Source organism: Ochotona curzoniae, unplaced genomic scaffold, assembly GCF_017591425.1.
Source record: "Ochotona curzoniae isolate NIBS_2020 unplaced genomic scaffold, NIBS_Ocur_1.0 scaffold_3208, whole genome shotgun sequence".
In the NCBI taxonomy this organism is placed as follows: Eukaryota; Metazoa; Chordata; class Mammalia; order Lagomorpha; family Ochotonidae; genus Ochotona; species Ochotona curzoniae.
This window is the reverse complement of record NW_024467106.1, coordinates 41,889,468-41,909,445: the sequence shown is the minus strand read 5'-3', so window position 1 is coordinate 41,909,445 and position 19,978 is coordinate 41,889,468. Positions and strand designations below refer to the sequence as shown.

Sequence of the window (19,978 nt, the reverse complement as noted above, 5' to 3'; positions counted from 1 at the left end):
AAGAACATAATTCAGTGGAAGAGAAAACATTTCTTAACACATTATTAACATACTGCCTCATCCACAAAGCATTTAATGTTTCCAACAGAAGACCTTATTCTATACGAATATTAAAATATGAAGTTTCTTTTTTTTGCTGTTATTTTTTTCTTTTTTTAACATTTTATTATTATTATCATTTTATGATACAGTTCCATAGGCTCCCGGCATTTCCCTTATCCCCTTTCCAATTCCCTCCCCCCCACCTAGTTCCTCTATATCATTATGAAAATATAGTTCTCATACACAGTCATATGTCCATCATTGTGGACATGGACAATGGCAGTGAGTCCAGCATCCTATTGTCAAGATATAGTAAACAGTTTCATTGAAGTTTCAAATTAAAGAGAATGGATGTTGGGCAGTAAGGCATAACATATAGGAAGATTATTAATGAAAAAGGAGTAAACCAACAAGGATCTAGCACTTTAGTCAGTCATGATAATAACTGAACAGAGAAATCAGTAGATTACATTAGATTACATTGTGTTTACTTCTTTGATTAGCACTTGGCCTCAAAAAAAGTGGGTTTTTGTTGTTTTTTTTTTTAAACAAATATTTGTTCAAAGGGGAGCTTCAATAGGTTTTCTTTTCTAGATAAAGTAGAAATTTGGTGAAATATCAGTGTGTCTGAAATTATTCCAACATGAGACTAACATTTCTAAGTTTTGGTTAAAATCAAAAACAGAACTGTGTAGAAGAAATTTAAGAATGCCTAAGAGTATATGTCACACAATGAACCAGCATTATGTTCTAGCAAGTTAAGCTGCCACCTGCACTGCCAGCATGCTGTGTGGGCATCACCATGTGGGTTTGAGTTTCAGCTGTTCCACTTCTGATCTAGCTCACTGTTAAGGCACCTAAGAAAGCAGCAGAAGCTGGGCTTAGGTTCCTGGACCCTTGTATCCACATGGGATGCCTGGATGGAGTTTCAGCTCCTGGTTTCCACCTGGTCTAGCCCCAGCATTGAAGCCATTTGATGAGTGAACCAGCAGATGAAAGATCTCTATCTCTGTGGGTGGTTTTTATTTTTTTTAAGATTATTTTAATGGGAAAAGCAGATTTACAGAGAAAAAGAGACAGATCTTCTGTCCACTGGTTCACTCCCAAGGGGTCACAATGGCCAGTGCTGAGCCAATCTGAAGCCAGGAGCCTAGAGCTGCTTCTGGGTCTCCCACACAAGTACAGGGTCCCAAGGCTTTGGGCTGTCCTTTATTGCTTTCCCAGATGACAAGCAGGGAGCTGGATGTGAAGTGGAGCAGTCAGGACGTGAAGTGGTGCCCATATGGGATCCTGGTGTGTGCAAGGTAAGGATTTAGCCACTGAGAGACTGTGCCACACTCTACCTTTGTGGTTTGTTTCTTCCTCTCTTTTTCAATTCCTGCTTTTCAAGTAAACTAAGAGAAATGAAAAATTTTAAGAGTAGATGCCATGTGAATAAAAATATTTAATATATAACTCTAAGAACAGGCAGTATTCCTACAGTCTTTAAAATTCTGCCACCAGAGGTGGATGGTATCTTACATTTCATCAAGTTTAATCAATAGAATTGTAGTTCACACAAAGTTAAGTCTGTTCTTTATTTCTAGTTTTATTTTGTTTTAATTTCAGAGATGGAGAAAGATGACAGGCTGTTCCTATCTACCAGCATACCTGTAAGGATCAGGAGCTGGGAAGGGATCAAACTGGACCTGGAAGCTGGGAATTCAAACTAGGTCTTCTCACATGGATGCTAGGAGCCAACTACTTGAGCCAGCACTCTGGCCTCCTAAGGTCTACATTAGTAGGAAGCAAGTAAAAGGAGTCAGACCTAGGAATGTAGCCCAATAAGGCACACATTATCTTTACTCCTAGGCTAAATGCCTGTCAACAATTATGTTTTTCAAAAGTCACATTTTTTTTCCTCTAAAAAATCACAGGTGATTACATAAATTACAGATTATTTGCTTTATCAGAAAATCACCATACAGTAGGCCTACATTAAGATCTTTATCAGCCACAGTGACCGAAAAAATATTGCTTCCACCTTCTCCTTGCCCTATTTTCTAAATACCAATTAAAATAGGTGTTTCTGACTATACAGATTTGCCTGTAAATGCTAAAGCAAAGCAAGTAAGACTAAAGTGTTCAGAAAAGTTCTCATTTTTCCCCTTGCTAATACTTGGTTTTAAAATATCAAAACTCTCCCAACTAAAAAATTACTTGCTCTTTCTTGCTGATGGTCTAACCACATGCTTATCTGACCTCCTGGGTAATCAAACACTAGTCATTAAATTTCTTTAAATGGTATGCTCGATTGTGATAAATGTATAAGCTTAAGAATTTCAACTCCATTGCTCGCAAGCATGTTTTTGAAAAGATCACTTACCTTACATGTTAGCTTTCTCATAAAGAGCACTGAAATTTAAATAGAAGTCATTCTAATCACTGGATATTATGTAAAAATGCCTAGTCTACTATCGATCCAATGATAGCAAATCAACGTCTGGCTGCTACTATTATTTACAATAAGTCACAAACTTACTGTATAAAACAAAATCTATCTCTACTATGAAAGCAGTGAGCTAATGAGAGTCTCAGTGTAGTCTCCAACAATAAATAGCTATGCGAAATCATTTTGTAATGGATTTTCTATAGAGGATTAATTTTGTTCAAGACAAATAAGAAAAACCGCATGTTTACAAGTGCTAGGGGTTGTTTTTCAAAAAAAAAAAAAAAAAAAAAGAACACCTGTCAAGGTAGATCACACCAGAAAGCTTGTAAAATCTATCATTCCTTTTACTGGCAGCAAACTTCCTTTTTAGATAATAGAACTGAGAAATAGTTCTCCCTTTTCTAGTAGGCAACTATATATAGGAAAAAAATTCAGTGCCTTGTTTTCTAAAGAAAGCAAACTCAAACAAAAGGAAAAAAGGAATGATATTCCTTGCTTTAGTGAAATTGGAAAGAATATAGTATGACTACTAGTTAAATAAAAACTATTTCCACCAAATTTCTACTTCACCTAGAAAAGCAAACCTATTGAAGGTCCCCTTTGAACAAATTGAAGAAAAAAGGCCAAAAGATATGTTGAAGACAAGTGCTAATTCAAGAAGTAAATAAATCTCATCTGTATTTCCCTGTTCAGTTATCGTCATGACTGACTGAGCTGCTAGGTTCTCATCAATTCACTCCTTTTTCATTAAAGAATATTCCTACACATTATGCAGCTTTAATCAAAGATTACCTCATTTAGCTTCTCATTTACTCAGAGCTGAAAATAATTCATTCAATTTTCCAAAAATACTTAACCTGAAAGGAAAATGAGGTTGCATCCATGCTGCATGCACAATTATGGGAAATGTTTACTTTTATGAGCAAAATCTATTTTGCCAATGTCCATTAATAGGTAATATACTGAGATAGCAACATCAATAAAAGGCAAGGTCCAAGTTCAAGTAAGTATTGAAAAGCAGCAACACTTAGCTTAAGTTAACCCAACAAGATTAATACATGAGTGAATTGTTAAAAAGCCAGAAATGAAGACATGTTATTTCATTTTACAGCAAAAGTGTGGTAGAAGAATAAAACCCAACTATACACAAAGTATATGAAAATAAGATTAGATGAGCATCAGTAACTCATTTCTCAGTTCCATTATATTCCTTATTTCACCTGCAATTGACTAAATTGTGCCCACAGCAAAACCGGGATGTTAAAGCTCTAACTCCCAATATGATAATATCTGGGGGAGGGGGACCTTTAGGAGGTTTAGAAGTGGTCATGGATGTGCAGGCATCACAATGAGATTACTGTCCTTGTAAGAAGAATCACTAGAGGCCAGTGCCCTAGCTTCTCTACTTCCAATCCAGCTCACTGGTACTGTGCTGGGGAAAATAGCAGAAGTTGGTCCAAGTGCTTGGGCCCCTGCATCAACATGGAAAATAAGAAGCTCCTGGGTTGACCTAGTCCTGCTCTGGTTTTTGCAGCAATTGAGGGAGTGAATGAAGAAAGGATGAAAGATCTCTTTCTTCTTTATAACTCTAGCTTTTACATATATAAAAGAGGAATCATCAGAGAAACCGTTTGCTTCCTTTCTCTCTTTCCATATGTAAAGACACAGCAATAAGGTTGCTTTATGCAAGCCAGAAAGAGAAACTTAACCATGCTTCCAGGTCTGGGACTTCAGCCTTCAAATTGTTAAAAAATGCATTTCTGATATTTTTCCTTTGGGGATTGGATAATTTAACTGAGCAACTGAGCATAATGGTCTCCATTTTATTCTCTCTGATATAAGGTGACCATTTTATTCTAAGTCAACATTCATGCAAAATATAAAACAAAGATTATATATATATATACATACACATGTATATACAATATTCTCATAGATGAACTACATAATAGAGACTAGTATACCAGGAATAAACATACATTGTAGTTTATATCTCTACTTCTGAATAAAATCAAGCTTCTCAATGAAATTGCTGAATACACCTGGACAATACTAGACTTTCTACCATTGCCTATACCTATAATGAACTGACACCCCTAAGCAGCAGAATGTCGGACCTGTGACTGTTGATGAAGGACTGTGTTATCTTAATAATATGGGGGAAATGGGGCAGGTGGAGAAAAGGAGGGAGGAAGGGGAAGTTTAGGGGGAATCACTATATCCAGAAAATCATATGGAAAAATAATAATAAACAATAAGATTTAAGATTTTTAAAAAGTAGAAGGCAAACTTTCTCTTCGATTTTTTTAAATTTCAGAAATAATTTATTTTTGTAAATAAAAAAACAGTTTCACACACACAAAAATGTATTTCTGGGCTGGCTTTGAGGTACAGCACATTAAGCCTCTGCCTTCAATGCCAGCCTCCCATATGCATGCTGGTTAGTCGCAGCTGCTTCACTCTGCTCCAGCTCCCTGATTACATTCTGGGAAATCAGTAGAAGATGGCTTAAATATTCAACCCTGCACAAACATGGGGACCCAAAGGAGCTCCTAGCTCCTGGTTTTGGATTGGCCCAGCTCCGGCCATTGTGGTCATATGGGAAGTATACCAACAGATGGAGAATCTCTGTCTCTCCTCTTTCTCTCTCTGTGTAGCTCTTCCTTTCAAATTAAAAATAAATAAATAAATAAATAAATAAAGAGAAATGTATTCCTTGTCGTTCAGACGACAACATGTCACAGCTCTCTAGACAGTGATGCTGAAGCGTAGTAAGATGTGTAACCAATGGTTCAATATTTAGGTGGATCTAAATGAAGTTTTCTGGTTTCTAACCCTTTGCTCTTTCTAACTATACCTATTAACTTTGAACAAAGTACAACTAATTTAAAGCAGAGTTAACAGCACTTTACTGCTCTTTAACAACACTCGCATCAGGGAACAAAGTTTCCTGTATCACTGTGAAAGACAATAATGAATATTCTTTCCATAAAGGGTGACTTGAGGTCTGCACCCAAAGCAAACCAGAAATAAAACAAAACATTTTATCCCAGGGGTTTGATGTGCCTGCATCAATGGTTTCTAACACTGTCCAATCAATACAGTAACAGATTCAGGCAGGAGCCTGAGTCAGTTCAATAAGCTTTGTAAAGGAAGGCAGGGGAGTTTCTCCTCTGAATTGCCCTAATCCTCTTGACACTGGCACTGATGAACAAGACTGATGAGCACATCAGGCAACACACTACAACCATTATTTTACTTGCCTTCAAGGATGATCTACCCTCTCTTTCTAATTGTTCAAACCAAAATCCTACAACACCCAAAAACATACATAGACATTCCATGCTGTTACAGCATTAAACAAGGTGCGGCTAGGAAACAACACTGAGTTACAAAGCTACCACCTTTAAGGTTAGAAAGTTATTCAAGTCTATGACAATGGGGAAGATTCCACAACTCTTTTTGGCAGACTCACTCTACTTGTATTAGGACAACCTGAATGAACTTGATGTTAAATAACAATCACATGTTGCCTTTTGGGCTCTTACATAAAAACTGACTGTTACAGTTTTATGGTAACAGCAGAAGATTCTATTACCCCCACAAACTGATAGCAAAGTCCTTATTTCTGTTATATTTCCTATTTGAAAACAAAATATCATTCTAGATACCAAGACAACTGGCTTGACAGTGAGATGCCTGTTTTTATACCTGCATTTGCTTTCTTCATTATCATAGCTATCTTCACTATTATTTTTAATATTAAATGTTGTCATCTTTTGGACTTACCATTCCTTGTCTGAGAACACAAGATCTCATTAGGAAATGAAATAGCCTTGGGGAACACGGGTCTATAAATCTCTCCAGAAGACTGTTTTCCACACTTAGGGATGGCTATAATTTTCTTTCGGCTTCCTCTCTTTGAGGCAGACGAGCCTCAAGTCTTTTATCTCTCATCACCAGTTGTACTTTGAAGGCTGCTACTGACTACTGTAGCCAGAACATGTGCTCTTTCAAGAAAAAAAAATCCAGTTGCTGTAAGATGGTGCATGTGCCAGATGTGCTCTAAGAGATTACTAACTGCAGAATTCATAATTGTTAAGGACTTTCAGAATGAGCAATCATCTGGAAACAGGCCACTTAGGTCTGTTATATCACCTAACAAATATGCTGCTATCCCTTGAACAAAGATTATATACATAAAAGTTGAGGTCCATAACTGGTCATTAAATATACCACAGTTGCAGCCAGAAACTTCTCTCTTAACTGGTGTCTTTCTCTCTGTCTCTGTCTCTCTCTCTCTTGTGTGTTATGACGGTGGTGGGTAGAGAAAACAAAAGCTACACATAAGGGTTCAGAGCTGGAAAGCCTCTCAAAAAAGAAATATTAAAAAAAAATATTTCCTGACAGGCTCTCCTCATGACTATTATTGGAGCTGAGCACTGGACATCAAAACACAACTGATTGTCAGTTTATGCTAAGATTCTTAAACTACTGTGAAAGTACTAAATCAGTTACCTGGAAAATAATACACCTGTGTAGAGCCCAAGCAGTGTTAAAGTGAACAAAGTCCTAAAAGGTATGTTATATGCGACCACAGGTCTCAGCATTGGGCTGTAAAATTCAAACTATTAAAGTAAATTAAATGAAATCTGGAAACAATAAGTGGTAATTAATTGAAATGTACTAAGTAAAACAGATTTATCTAGAGGGATCATCTCAACAGGATATTTAATTGCTTTTCTTTACTAACTTTATATCTCCTACAAAATGAATTGCTTAAAAATGTTCACATAACATTTCATTGACACCAACAGAATCTTTATAGACTTATACAAATGTCAAGAAGTTCTATTAATTTTAATCTTTGAGCTATCTTACAGAATTTTCCTTACACATGTGAAGTTTGAATTAATCATCATGGCAGTGGCATTAAGAGGTCATTTCATTTCCCAAGACTTTATTTCCATGGCACTGTACTTTGCAAAATAAGCAAAATCACTGGGCAAAGAGTTGATTTAATATTGCCCCATTACCAGCTGAAGAAAATATATTTTGTCATTATCAGTTTATACAACAAAAATTACTGATAGTGAGAAGAATTATCTTTTAATAAGCCTATGTTTTCCTAATGAGAATGAAGTGTATTCTTTAACATATTGGAGTCATGACCTCTATCTAGATCAGGGAACTTAAAAATTTCTTGGGTAAAGGCATGCACAAACAAGTCTTCAAAAAGTTCAGGGAAGTTGTGTATTCTGGAAAACAAACAACAACAACAACTACAACAAAACAGAGGATTCCAAATTACTTTGCACCAAAGTAAGCTACTCATTAATAACATTTTGCACAAATATTTTGAAGTTCCATTGTATGTGCACACAATCACGTATGCAAGATAGCTCACAGAGTAAAAGCAAGTAAAAGAGCCTCTGTTTTATTTTCTTTTGCCTCTTGCTTCAAATTTTTCAATTTTTGAATGTGTCTTCTTGGGTGTAATATATTGTTATGGTAGCTATTGCACTATTGCTACAATTTGAAAATTGGGATATGTGTCTACTAAAAAGAAAGATGAATTTTAATAGTAACTAGATAAGTAAACGTTCTCTAATTTATCTGTCTCAATCTTAAATACACCACAGAAATTTCCAACTCTAGAGTGATATATGCTAAATACACAGTAAAGTTTCATTACAAAGAACATTCAGAGTTTTGCTTTTTACAGCATTTCATTCTCAAAATGAATTCATAGCTTAAATTTTTAATTTTGAGGTTAAATAGAAATACTATAACCAAGTTCTTTGCTGAATACAGACTCATTTAAAAGATTTTAGACTGCACATAGATTTTTCTTTAAAACAATGAAATGAAAACAAACACAATATACACAATTCAAATGGAAATTTGAAATTATCTTCCTTGTGGCTATACCTGAGACTCCATGATTACAATGCCTACTGAAAATTGTAGATCTCTAAATGAAATTGATTGTAAATGACCTAACATTTAAATACACTACACTACCTCTGTTTTCTAAGAAAATATCAAATTCTAAGAAACAGTTCAAAAATTACCCTTAAGGAGTTTTATCTTAATGAAAATTAACAAGGAAAGCAAAATCATGGAACATTTATGACTCTTCTTAAGAGTCAACTCTTTTGTTTTCGACGTAGTCCAATAAAAAATATGTTGTTCAGAATCACATATTATTCTATTAATAATATAAGATCCCTGTCAAGAACGGGAAGAATGTTACAGCTTAGAAGACTCCAAAGGAACCTGCATTTTCAAGCACACATCTTATAAGTAAACCTAACAGTTGCTTTTCTTCATAAATCAATCTATTGTTGCACTTCATAATGAGAAGGCAGATTTACTGCCTTTTGCTGCCTTTTCTCACCACCAGAAAGATGCCTATTTGGGTAACAGAATGTTTCTCTTCTTCAAGGGTGTTTGGGATTAGGGAGGCAGGGGCAAGAACCTTTAACATCTGTTCCCTTCCAATGAATGACATCTCCAGTTCTCACAGTCTGGACGTTGAAAAGCAAATATCCTAAGTTGATAAATTATCTAAAGCGCAACACTTTAAACACAATGAAGTCACCTCTCCAAGGCACACATTTAAGATCTGAACATTATTCTATAAAATACAAAACAGATTTTAGATTGCTAACATATCACACATTTTCCAAAAAATTTATCATCATATTTAGAATAAGAGATGTTTATCAGACTTTGGATCCATTACCTTGACTTTTCTGTAGCTCTAAAACACATCTTCAGTCCTGGCTGGTATCATCTGAATTTCAATATTGTACAGTAATAACAAAGTAAGTTATGCTACAGACTTAGATTCCTTTGTTATTTACTTAGTTTTCCCTCAGGAAGAAATTTAAGAATTATAAACTGTAGACTTTAAAAACAAAAGAAAAGCACTAGACAACATCTAATTTCTAACTATCTGCCCTTTAAAAATACACACACACTCATTCCTGTTAGGCTTATCATTCTCAGCAAGTAAATAGAGCTTGATGGATCTAAACAGAAGTTTCACTGATCATAACTCTACTTTTGGAAACACAGATATCTTTAAATAGGCACCATGATCTCTACTAGAAAAGGCAGTCAACCATAAATTTAAAATAAGGAGACATCATTTAAAACAAATGAAGTGGGGCAGGCAGTGGGTTCAAGAAGAATCTATTTTTGAGAAAAACTAAGTTGTATCTTCTCTCCATGAATATGGAGTGCTGTCTACTCATCTGATACTTCTTGTTACTTTGGGCTATCTTGTGTCACTTAAGCAATGCTTTTGATAGTTTTACAGGCTGTTATCCCAACTTTAGTATTTATAGGTTTTATTCACTTGGGCTTTCTGCTCTTATCCATTTGTTACTATTGACTAAATGGATTTTTTTTTAACAGGACTGAAATTAGCTGAAAGGATGTCCTTCGACAATAGCAGCTCAGAGTAGCATTGGCTAAAGACCTTCTCCTGGGCCTCCTTGCTCTCCTCAATTTTCTCTTCCCTCCAGACAAGTTAACAAGGGCCAAGAGTCACGTTGTTCAATGAGAGCAATAGTACAAATGATTTACGGCAGTCTTAGGGCTTGGAACCATTTCTGAATTGATTCTCAGGAATTCATCTGATTTCAATATATCCAGAATGATTTAAAGGTCTAAACTTGTTTTTAATCTTCATAATCAAGAGAATGCCCATATTTTCAATCATTATTCAGGTAAATGCAATCTACAAATCTTCCCACATACATACATACTTGCAGATTTCAAACACATAGATTTTTAAACTTCAACGCAATTTGCAACATGCCATTCAAATTTCTTTCATAGCAAATTCTACTCATCAAATTTCAATCCACTACACTTAAAAGGCCAAGATGTAACAAGAAAAGCAGAAGAACACGTAGATCTTTTTTTCCACTAAATTACATTTGACTTAAATGTTCTAAGACGGGTGGGTTTCATCTTCCAAACAAGGTAAAATGTGTAACAGACTGTGTATTCTTTTTCAGCTAGCTGCCAAAATGAGAAAGTCTAATTACTCTGGGAAGTGATTTTTAGTTATAAACTAAGATCTGAATGATAAATAAAAATGTTGGTGTTACTATTCTTGGGATTTTCTTGAGGAGCGAAGTGCACTACAGAATGCTCTGAATGTGGGCTGAGCAGCAGGGAGAGGAGGGCATCAGAAGACCAGTGTTAAAGAACCACGGCTCTAGCTAAAATATATCTTGGCAATAGAATGCTGGACTTTACACCATTCTCTATAGCTACAATGTTGGGACACACTTAAACAGAAGAATGATGGACTTGTGATGGTGGTTGAGGGGCAGAGAGGGGGTGGAGAGAGCGGAAGGGGAAATCCACGAACCTAAAAACTATCATGGAAAATAATTTTAAAACAATTTTCAAAAATATACAACTTGCTAAATATGGCTCCTCCTGAAATAAAAGGGATTTATTATGACCAGTTTACCTTTTCTAAGAAACTGTGCTAAAATGAAACTTTCTTTTTTCAAAAGAAAATGGTCAACAAAGTTTTGTAAATCTTTAGATGGTTCCATACTGGGGTAAAAACAATATGTGCACAACATCAAAAAAACAATTTTTATTAGGATTAGCACTCACATTCAATTATCTCATCCATTTATATACGACATTAATATTTGCATATCATAATTGTTTTTCACTTATATTTTCTATACAAACACATTCTACTCAAATGTAGAAACCCACATGACAAACTCTCTTGGATATAGTTTTGGAAAAATTTCCATCTTCTAATGAATATGATTTCCGATATTCCAAATGTAAAACTCTATGACTGTCATAATTCTGTAGGGAAAAATGCCAGACACAATAGTCCATGCGTAAAAGTTCCATTACTGAATGAATGGTATGTTCTTTGAACTTTGTGATTATTTAACTTTTTACATCTGTCATATACCAAGTATGTAACTACTAAACAAGTTAAAAATTAAATACATGTGTAAGAATTTACACAGTCCTGCACTATTTTAATTCAATGAAATATTTTAGTGCATAATTAAGTGGTGACTGATTTGTATCAGACACTCTTACAATTAGAAGTCAGGTACTGCCCTTTCTTCTGCAAAGTTAAATTTTACAATATTTCATTTTACATCTAAAAATAACAGAAACATTTTTAATGTCTGACTTTTCAAAATACAACAATCATACTTATAAAATATGAATGCCATGTAACAAAAACAATATATCAAAATATTTATAGAAATATGGAATTGAGAGAAGATAATTTTCATGTAACTTTTGTGAAATCCGTGCATAGTTTTCTCATCTACATTTTCTGTGAACTTTTTGAATGCAAGGACTGCAAAATTCTTTTAACTCCATTTTCCCAATACTTTCTAAAAATCTCCTCATAAATGTATAGTATTATTCATTTCTGAATGAAAAGATTCATCTCAAATTAGTAAGATACTAACAAAATCTAATTGATAGGTTTTTAAATAAAAGAAATTGTTTAATATTGTAATCGTGAGTAGAAAAGCTTGTTCCTTTAATAGGTATTTAAAAGATGCCCATTAGATACATCATGTGTAGAATGCTTAAAGCCAGAAAAAAGATACTATATTTTCCTTTCTTATATTATTCCAGATAGGGAGAGGCACATCAGGATCAAATCATATCTCCTAGTTGAGTTTTTCTCTAATATTTTGTTACTTAGATGAATACATGGCACATACAAATTGATGATCTAAAATTCATTAGATTTTTATGCACCTATAAGTTGAACACTGTTGATTTTACTTTCCCACCATTTGCACCACCACCCTTTTCATTACCTCATGTAACACCCTAGGAGCTATCTTTCCCATAAGGCTACAATTAACTTTACTTAGAGGCAGTCTTTTAAAATCAGAAATAGAACAAGCAAAGAAATAACCCTTACCTCTGAAAAGAAAACAGAATGGCTCTCGGCAATACAGAAGAAACCCAAAGTTCACATGTGTCAGTGAGGAATAAGCTGTTAAGAATGAGCCTCTTGGAAAGAGAGAAGTCTCCTTGGGCACCCACATGTATATTTAGATTGGATTGGCAGTTTAAATGACAGCAAACACATGGTCATGACTTCCCAATTGCTCATTCATCCAACACAAAACACACAGGCTAATCAGGAGCAAACATCCACCCCGAACCGTTTTAGAAACCAGCTTCTTCCATCTGATACTGTGGGACGTGTGGTAAGCAGACAGTCTGCTGGTGAGATCACATATCAAACAGTTAACTCTATTGTTTTAGTATTCCAGAGCATTCTTCTAAAGCAAGTTCCATATGAATTTGACTTAGCCTGTGTGGTCCTATGAATTATAATGTAAAGAAATGACTATGTAAAAGTCCTGGGATCTATTCGACCTTTAGGTATTTTAACTACAGGACCTACCCCATCCTATCAGTATTGGCACACACTCCTATTCAGTAAACTAGGCAAAGTTACCACCGAGGATCACATTTTCTTGTGCAAATAAGAGGTAGTAGAGTTAAAAGGTAGAGATACCATATCTAAACTGTATCTGCTTAAGCAACTATTCATAACTTTAGCTCCCGCAACATTTCTCAGTAAATAAGAAAAAAGAGAAAGCAAAGGAGGCAGGCATCTGGTGACTACACCTACACTGAGGTGTTGTATATACACTGAGATCCATATGCACTGAGATGCTTCAGTGAGAGGCAGAAAGGAAATGCAGCCATCAACTCTGACATGCAGGGACAGGTTACAAAGAAATGACAAGCAACGTGAAAATATGTATTCTTCACTTTTGATACAAACTTTGCATGTCAAATTTTTTGAAAACTCAAGATTAATATGGGGCTGGAAGGAATGGCTCAGAGTCCAGAAATAGCATACTTGATTTGAATCCCAATTCTAAGATGTTTTAGTCATGGCATTCTCTCCAGTGTAACACAATCTCTAAAGGTGTTAGTTCCTTCATCTCTTACACAGGAAACTGAAATTAATAATTAATTTACAAATAATACCCATTCATGAAAATGAAGACAATGCAAAAGTTAGGAAAATGCTTGCAATAAATCATGATTAAATATTAGTACTACTACTATTCTCATGTCTGTCATGTTTGCCTTCTTCACCCTCTGCTGCAGCAGTCTTTCCTGAAATCATTTAAGAAATAAGATGACTTACTTTAGTCTAATAAAAAAAAAAACTCACTTACTTTCAAACTCTTCCCAGAGTTCAAAAGGACTTTAAACAAAACAAACAAAGATAAGAAGTAGAAAAGCAATAGTTGATTTAAGTACAAACCATCTATAAGCAAAAATTGCCTCAGACCTGGTGCGGTAGCACAGAGGCTAAAGTCCTCACCTTGCACACATATGGGTGCTGGTTCTAATCCAATCCAAGAGGCCCAGTGTCCCATCCAGCTCCCTGCTTGTGGCGTGGGAAAGCAGCAAAGGATGGCCCAAAGCTCTGGGACCCTGCATCCGCATGGGAGACCTGGAAGCAGCTCATGGGTTTCTGGATCGGTGCAACTCTGGCTGTTTGGGGCACCCTGGGAGTGAATCGGTGGGTGGGAGATCTTCCTCTCTGCCTCTCCTCCTCTCTGTATATCTGACTTTCCAATTAAAAAAAATAAATGTTTAAAAACAAAGAAAGAATTGCCTCTGCAAGTAATAACTGAAAATTCAGAAAAAAAGAAGAAAGTTAAATTCACTCAGGCAGGGTACCCCATGGCTGGAGATCAAGTAGCTTTCCCTCTTACTGAAAAAAAAAAATGTGAATCCATTATTCACAAGAAAATGATCCATTTTAAGAGAACATTATCATGACTCTGTCCTTGACAGTTCATCTTAATTTTAAGGACTTATACATGTCTGTCATAGGTTAACTTTTATTAGTGATAAAAAAGAAAGAAAACTGAAAACAGATGAATATGGATTGCTCAATACAACACTCATCCCATAAGGTTTGCTACTTCATAAAAATATTATAGAGGAATTCAGAGACGGGCTGAAATAGCAAAGTTACCTATAGTTTCTTTATGTTGTCTAATTAAAACTGCCAATAGACTTTACCATATGTCATCTACTCATGTGGTATCATTAATTTCAACCCATTTCTCCTCTTCCTATAAAAACCACCATGCATGCATTGTGTACACTCCTCATAAGAGATTCTGATACCAGAGAAGTTTAGTATACTTAAGAAATAAGAGTATTTCCAATGTTGATGTTACTCTAAAACTTGTTTTTAACATCCAGTCTTAACTTACTGGTAAAATTTAATATAACCAAACACAATTATCAACAATGGGATGCAGGTGTTGGATAATTACATTAGTATCAACACTACAGGCAAATTAAGATCTTTTCCCATGTGATAGAGTTTCTGATAAATATCAATTCGTTGGTTTACTGAATCCTGAAGATCAAAAGGCCCCGCATATGGCACTAATAAATCAAATACAGTCATCAAATCTACAGTCTGTTTTCCTTGGCTAAAACTGCCAAGTTTTACTTACAGAGCCTTATCTACTGCTAAAAATTTGCTGCCAAACCAAATTTAACTCACCGAAAGTATGGAAAATATAGCACTCCCCGGCTGCACCCTCCAAGGGATTCTAAGACATGGGGCTGCCATTGTGTGGTGGTCTAAATTATCTGGCTGCTTCCTCTTGTCTTTTTAGAGCTCAAAATCACCCAGAAATTTATTCAAAATTGCAAAAAGTTACCTCTCATTTCATAAAGGAAGGTTTCAAAATACTTTTATTTATTAATGAAAACCACCATGAATAAAGGGACTTAACAAAAAAAGCTTCAAAATGGTTAACACACTACCACTGAAAATAATAAAGAATTCCACAAAACTTTCTACTTAAGTAACAGTAAGAATTCTGCTGTTGATAAGATATTTATAGTCCAATTAATCACTCTGTGATAAGCTGACCTTAAACTTTGTGTGACAGCAGCATTATTTTTAAGATAAGGGACTAGGAAAGGATAGAAGAAGCAGATAATTAATAAGATAATAGAAGTGCAAGAAAATTTCTCTATCGTTCATTTGATTTGTTTAAGGAGGTTATTCTGATAAAGTATTCTTTTTCATAATACTTCCAACTGAAGTATCTCCCCCATAAAAGTACCCTAAGGTTTCCAAATATTATTTGAAATGAATGAAATTTAAATAAATGAAAATACACAAATGGACAAATAAATGAAAATAACAAAATATTTTTCTTGGTATAATTGATGACATCCTAAAGCATTAAGAAATGTTGTTCTCATGTATAAAATAATTTCAGAAAAGTTTAATATCTGTCTTACAATGCTGAAATCACAGCTAATTTTAAGATTATCGTAAGACACTGCCTTTGGCCCAAGAAGTTTCATATCAATGGTTTCTCTGGAGTTGATGTTAGGATGCTAGTGTATCTGATTCATGAAATGGCCGTACCCCATCTCCTCCCTTGGTGAACTGGCCTATTTCCACTGTAGTTCTGGTGGGAAAGCGCTGTAGTGCCTTAGCTTGAAATCTAATTCCTATTTCCAGTTGGCACTGCCACTTGTTTCTTTCATAAATAGAACAAGGAGAGATGCATGTCTTTGGTTAACAGAGTCCTAAAGCACTATGTGAAAGCACATACTTCTTACATAATATTATCTGAAACAGAAATTAGTTTATGAATCAGTGAATACAAAAGTAGTGCTGTCAATTACATTTAAGGAAAAGTCTGTTCTCCGCCTGAAGTGACACCAAATAATGTTTGAAGAAGAGTTTTTAAGGCACAGAATGTCAAAGAACAGGGATAAAGGTCACTCAAGTATCAAGCTGGTCAGCCTGTTCCCTTACAAACCAATAAATGTAAAGCCTGACAAGTTAACCTCTGAAAATTGTGCATGCCTTTTTCTTTTTCTTCCTTTCATGGCTATAGCTTTGCTAAAGAGAGGCCAACAGGAGTTGGTCTGGTTCCTGTCATCAAGATTTGTAATGAACCTTGCAGGAGTGGACAAAGCCTATTAATAGAAGGCTTCAGCTGCCACAGACATCACTGGAAGTGACAGACCCCATTCCATAGATGCTCTATGCTTCTATTCTAAAGATGTGTTGGAATGATACAGCCGTGAATATGTAACCACATCAAATGCTCAAGACTCAAGTGAATTCCCAGTAAGAAATGTCAATTGCATTTTATGACAGTATTAGCTGCACAGTTCTTATGGTAAAAGCACCATGTTCTGTGTGTGTGTATACTCCAGAGTTTTCTGAACTGAATGTAAATCATGATTTAGGAACCCAATGAGCCAACAAAGCAGTTTCATCATGACAAACATTACTTCCCAACATAGAAATTCTACGTCTAATCTTACCAAGATGATATTTCAAGTACTTTTTTATCACTGGTAATTCTAACATGTTATTTTTTACATTGTGCATCGTTTTATAAATGTTTGTATTAGGGACTTTCTCCCAAGACTGCACCAGATAGGGATGGGTTTAGAAAACATGTCAGTCTGACTGTGCATCCTCTAGAGCAGAAAACAACAGTTCTGACCTATAAAAAGCCTGAAAGTGACTGCTTTAGTCTTTACAGTCTGTATAGTCTGTCAGACTTACTCAATCCTGACCTTATGGTATAAAAGTAGTCACAGATGGTAATATAACAAATAGGCATGGTTATGTCTAATAAAACTTTACTTACAACAAGCAGAATATCTAATACAGTGCACAAGCTATCATTTACTCATCCATTTTCCTATGGATACTTTGAACAGCACAACACGTCTACAATGATCAGATTTCTCAGATTTATCATTTTATTTCCCAAAGTCTGTATCTGTTTAGCAAAAAACTGTTTTTTTCTTTATTTATAAAAACGCAAAGGCCTCAGTCACCTAAGGATTTTTAGCTTCTTTGAAACCAATTGTCCTATGGTAACTAAACAATTTTATCTCAAGAATCACAAGGAAAGGGTCCGGCATGGTAGCCTAGCTACTACAGTCCTTGCCTTGCACACACCAAGATCCTATACAGGCCTTGGTTCTAATTCTGGTGGTTCCATGTCCCATCCAGCTCCTTGCTTGTCTCCTAGAAAAGTAGTAAAAGACGGTACAAAGCCTTGAGACCCTGCATCCACGTGGGAAACCCAAAAGAGGCTGCTGGTTCCTGGCTTCAGCTCAGCTCAGCTCTGGCTATCGCAGCCACTTGGGAAGTGAATCAGTAGACAGAAGATCTTCCTCTCCATGTATCTGACTTTGCAATAAAAAAAAAAATCCCAAGGCATAATGATATTTTGACCCTGTCCTGGAGATTTTTCAGAGTTGCTATTGAACACATAATTGATATGCTATGATAAAGAGTGGATTTTCATGCCAATTATACTTTTGAATGTATAGAAATAAAAGTCTCGTAAATTTTAGATAGCTAGAAGTTCAAGTTCTAGAAGAAGAAATATAATGAATGACTGGCTCACTGTGGAGCATAAGAGTGGGGAAATGTAACTAGCACAGAGAAAGTAATACCTAAATACATAAATTAAACTTACGCTTTCACAAGCTTAAATTGGCTTTTACGAAGATCATTGATTTTATTCCAAGCTGGAAGAAATTTTCCACATTACAATATGTAATTACATAACCAAACTATGTACCTTAAAAAAAAAAGGTAGATCACTTGCTGGCAAAGCTGATTAATTGTCTTTGCGTTTTTGAACTCATATTCCAATAAACAGAAATGGACAGGTAAAAAAAAAAAAACAAAGGTGAAAAAAAAACTACAGTTACAGGAACATAAAAAATCCAGACTAATTTCTAGGAAAGGGAAAAGGGAGAAAAACATAATTGAATCATATGTATGGTGGTAAACAATGTAGACAAAGTAATAACCTGGGGAAGACTACGTTTATTTTCCCCATATTTACTTCTGATGATAGCAAAGGACTATTGCCACGAGCTATGCAACTAGAAGACCTCAAGCTACATCTAATGAACAGGGTAGCAAGCCTAAGAGGATCTAATTGCAGCCCAACACACATGGAACAAGTATCTCATCTCATTTCTGTGTGTTTCTATTTGTTTACTGAACATTGTCATGAGAAAAATATGCCAGCCTATGAAACAGATCCTGTGTTTATCTGTTGGTGAGCTACTTTCCACAAGTCACTCTTTGAAGTTCAAACTTTTGCTGTTGCATGTAAGCACTATTTCTACTAGCTACCATATGTTTCCTAAAAGGTAGAGTAAAAATACATAGAATTCTTTGTCACTAGCAAATACAATTTTCCTTTCTTATTTGAAGATTTATTTATTTTTATTGGAGAGGCAGATTCATAGAGAAAAGGAAAAACAGAAAGATCTTCCATGCACTGTTTCACTCCCCAAATGGCAGTAATGACTGGACCTGAGCTAATCCAAAGCCAGGAGGCAGGAGCTTCCTCTGGGTCTCCCATGTGGATGCATGGTCCCAATGCATTGGGTAATCCTTTGCTGCATTCCCACACCATAAGTAGGGAACTGGATTGGAAATGGAGCAATCGGGACATGAACTGGCATCCATATGGGATGTGGTATTTGAAGCTGGAAGATTAGCAAGATGAGCCAATGCACCAGCCCATGGGTAGAGTTTTCTTAAGTAAAAGTCAGTAGAAACATGTATGTGACAGGCATCCAAAGAACAATAAATCCCATACAGTTCTGGAAGAGTTTATAGCATATGCCTGTGGTTTTATTTCTCCCATGTTTTTCTATTATTATGATATTTTACTAAAGCCCAGGTATTATATAAGGTTAAAGAAAGATCTATTTAACTGCTTCACTGGGAGTCCTCCTTTCATTCAGGAGTACAGATGTGTATTGTATGTATCTTTACTTTCCAATGAAGTGAAGATGCTAGTCTCCATTATACAGTTCAGCTATGAGAACATATGTGTATACTTGTTTACCTACATACCCATAGTCATTGGTGAACCAGTTTCCTTAAGTGAACTCTAGGGTATCTTAGATTTTTAATATGTTCTGCAATTCTACCTCTCAGAAAATGATATTGAAGTGTATGAAGGATGTATCTGCCAGTGTTTCAGAAATCATGCCCGAGTCTTTTTGCATTCATTACTCATAAACCTAGAATCTAACTGTTGAAGCTATATCTTATTTTTTATCCTTACATCAAAGAGATCATGTAGTATTTGTACTTTTGGAATGAGCTTACTTCACTGAGCACAAATGGCTTCCAGTTGGGACCACCCCCAATGAAATGGGCAAATATAGCTTGACAGTATGATACTAGATTTTCTACACATTTGCTTATACCTACAATGACATAATACACTTAAATAGGAGAATGTTAAACTTGCAACTGTTACTAAACAACTGTATTAGTATAATAATAGGTAGAAAATGGTGGGTGGGGAAAATGGAGAACAAGGGAGGGGAATCCCTATACCTACAAAATTGGATTATGGAAGATATTAACAATAAAGCAAAACAAAA

General features: G+C 35.4%; 1 protein-coding gene across 3 annotated transcripts in view; it reads right to left on the bottom strand.

Moving 5' to 3' along the window:
* The window catches only part of MLLT3 (MLLT3 super elongation complex subunit), a 274,971-nt gene that overhangs the window by 29,241 nt on the left and 225,752 nt on the right, over positions 1 to 19,978 (bottom strand). The window contains exon 1 of one of the 3 annotated variants that reach the window (XM_040963304.1): positions 12,429 to 13,677. The exons of the other annotated variants lie outside the window; for them this stretch is intronic. The gene's annotated coding sequence lies outside the window, so the exon portion shown is untranslated. Of the gene's footprint in view, positions 1 to 12,428; positions 13,678 to 19,978 lie in introns of those variants that run through there. 3 annotated transcript variants of the gene reach the window in all.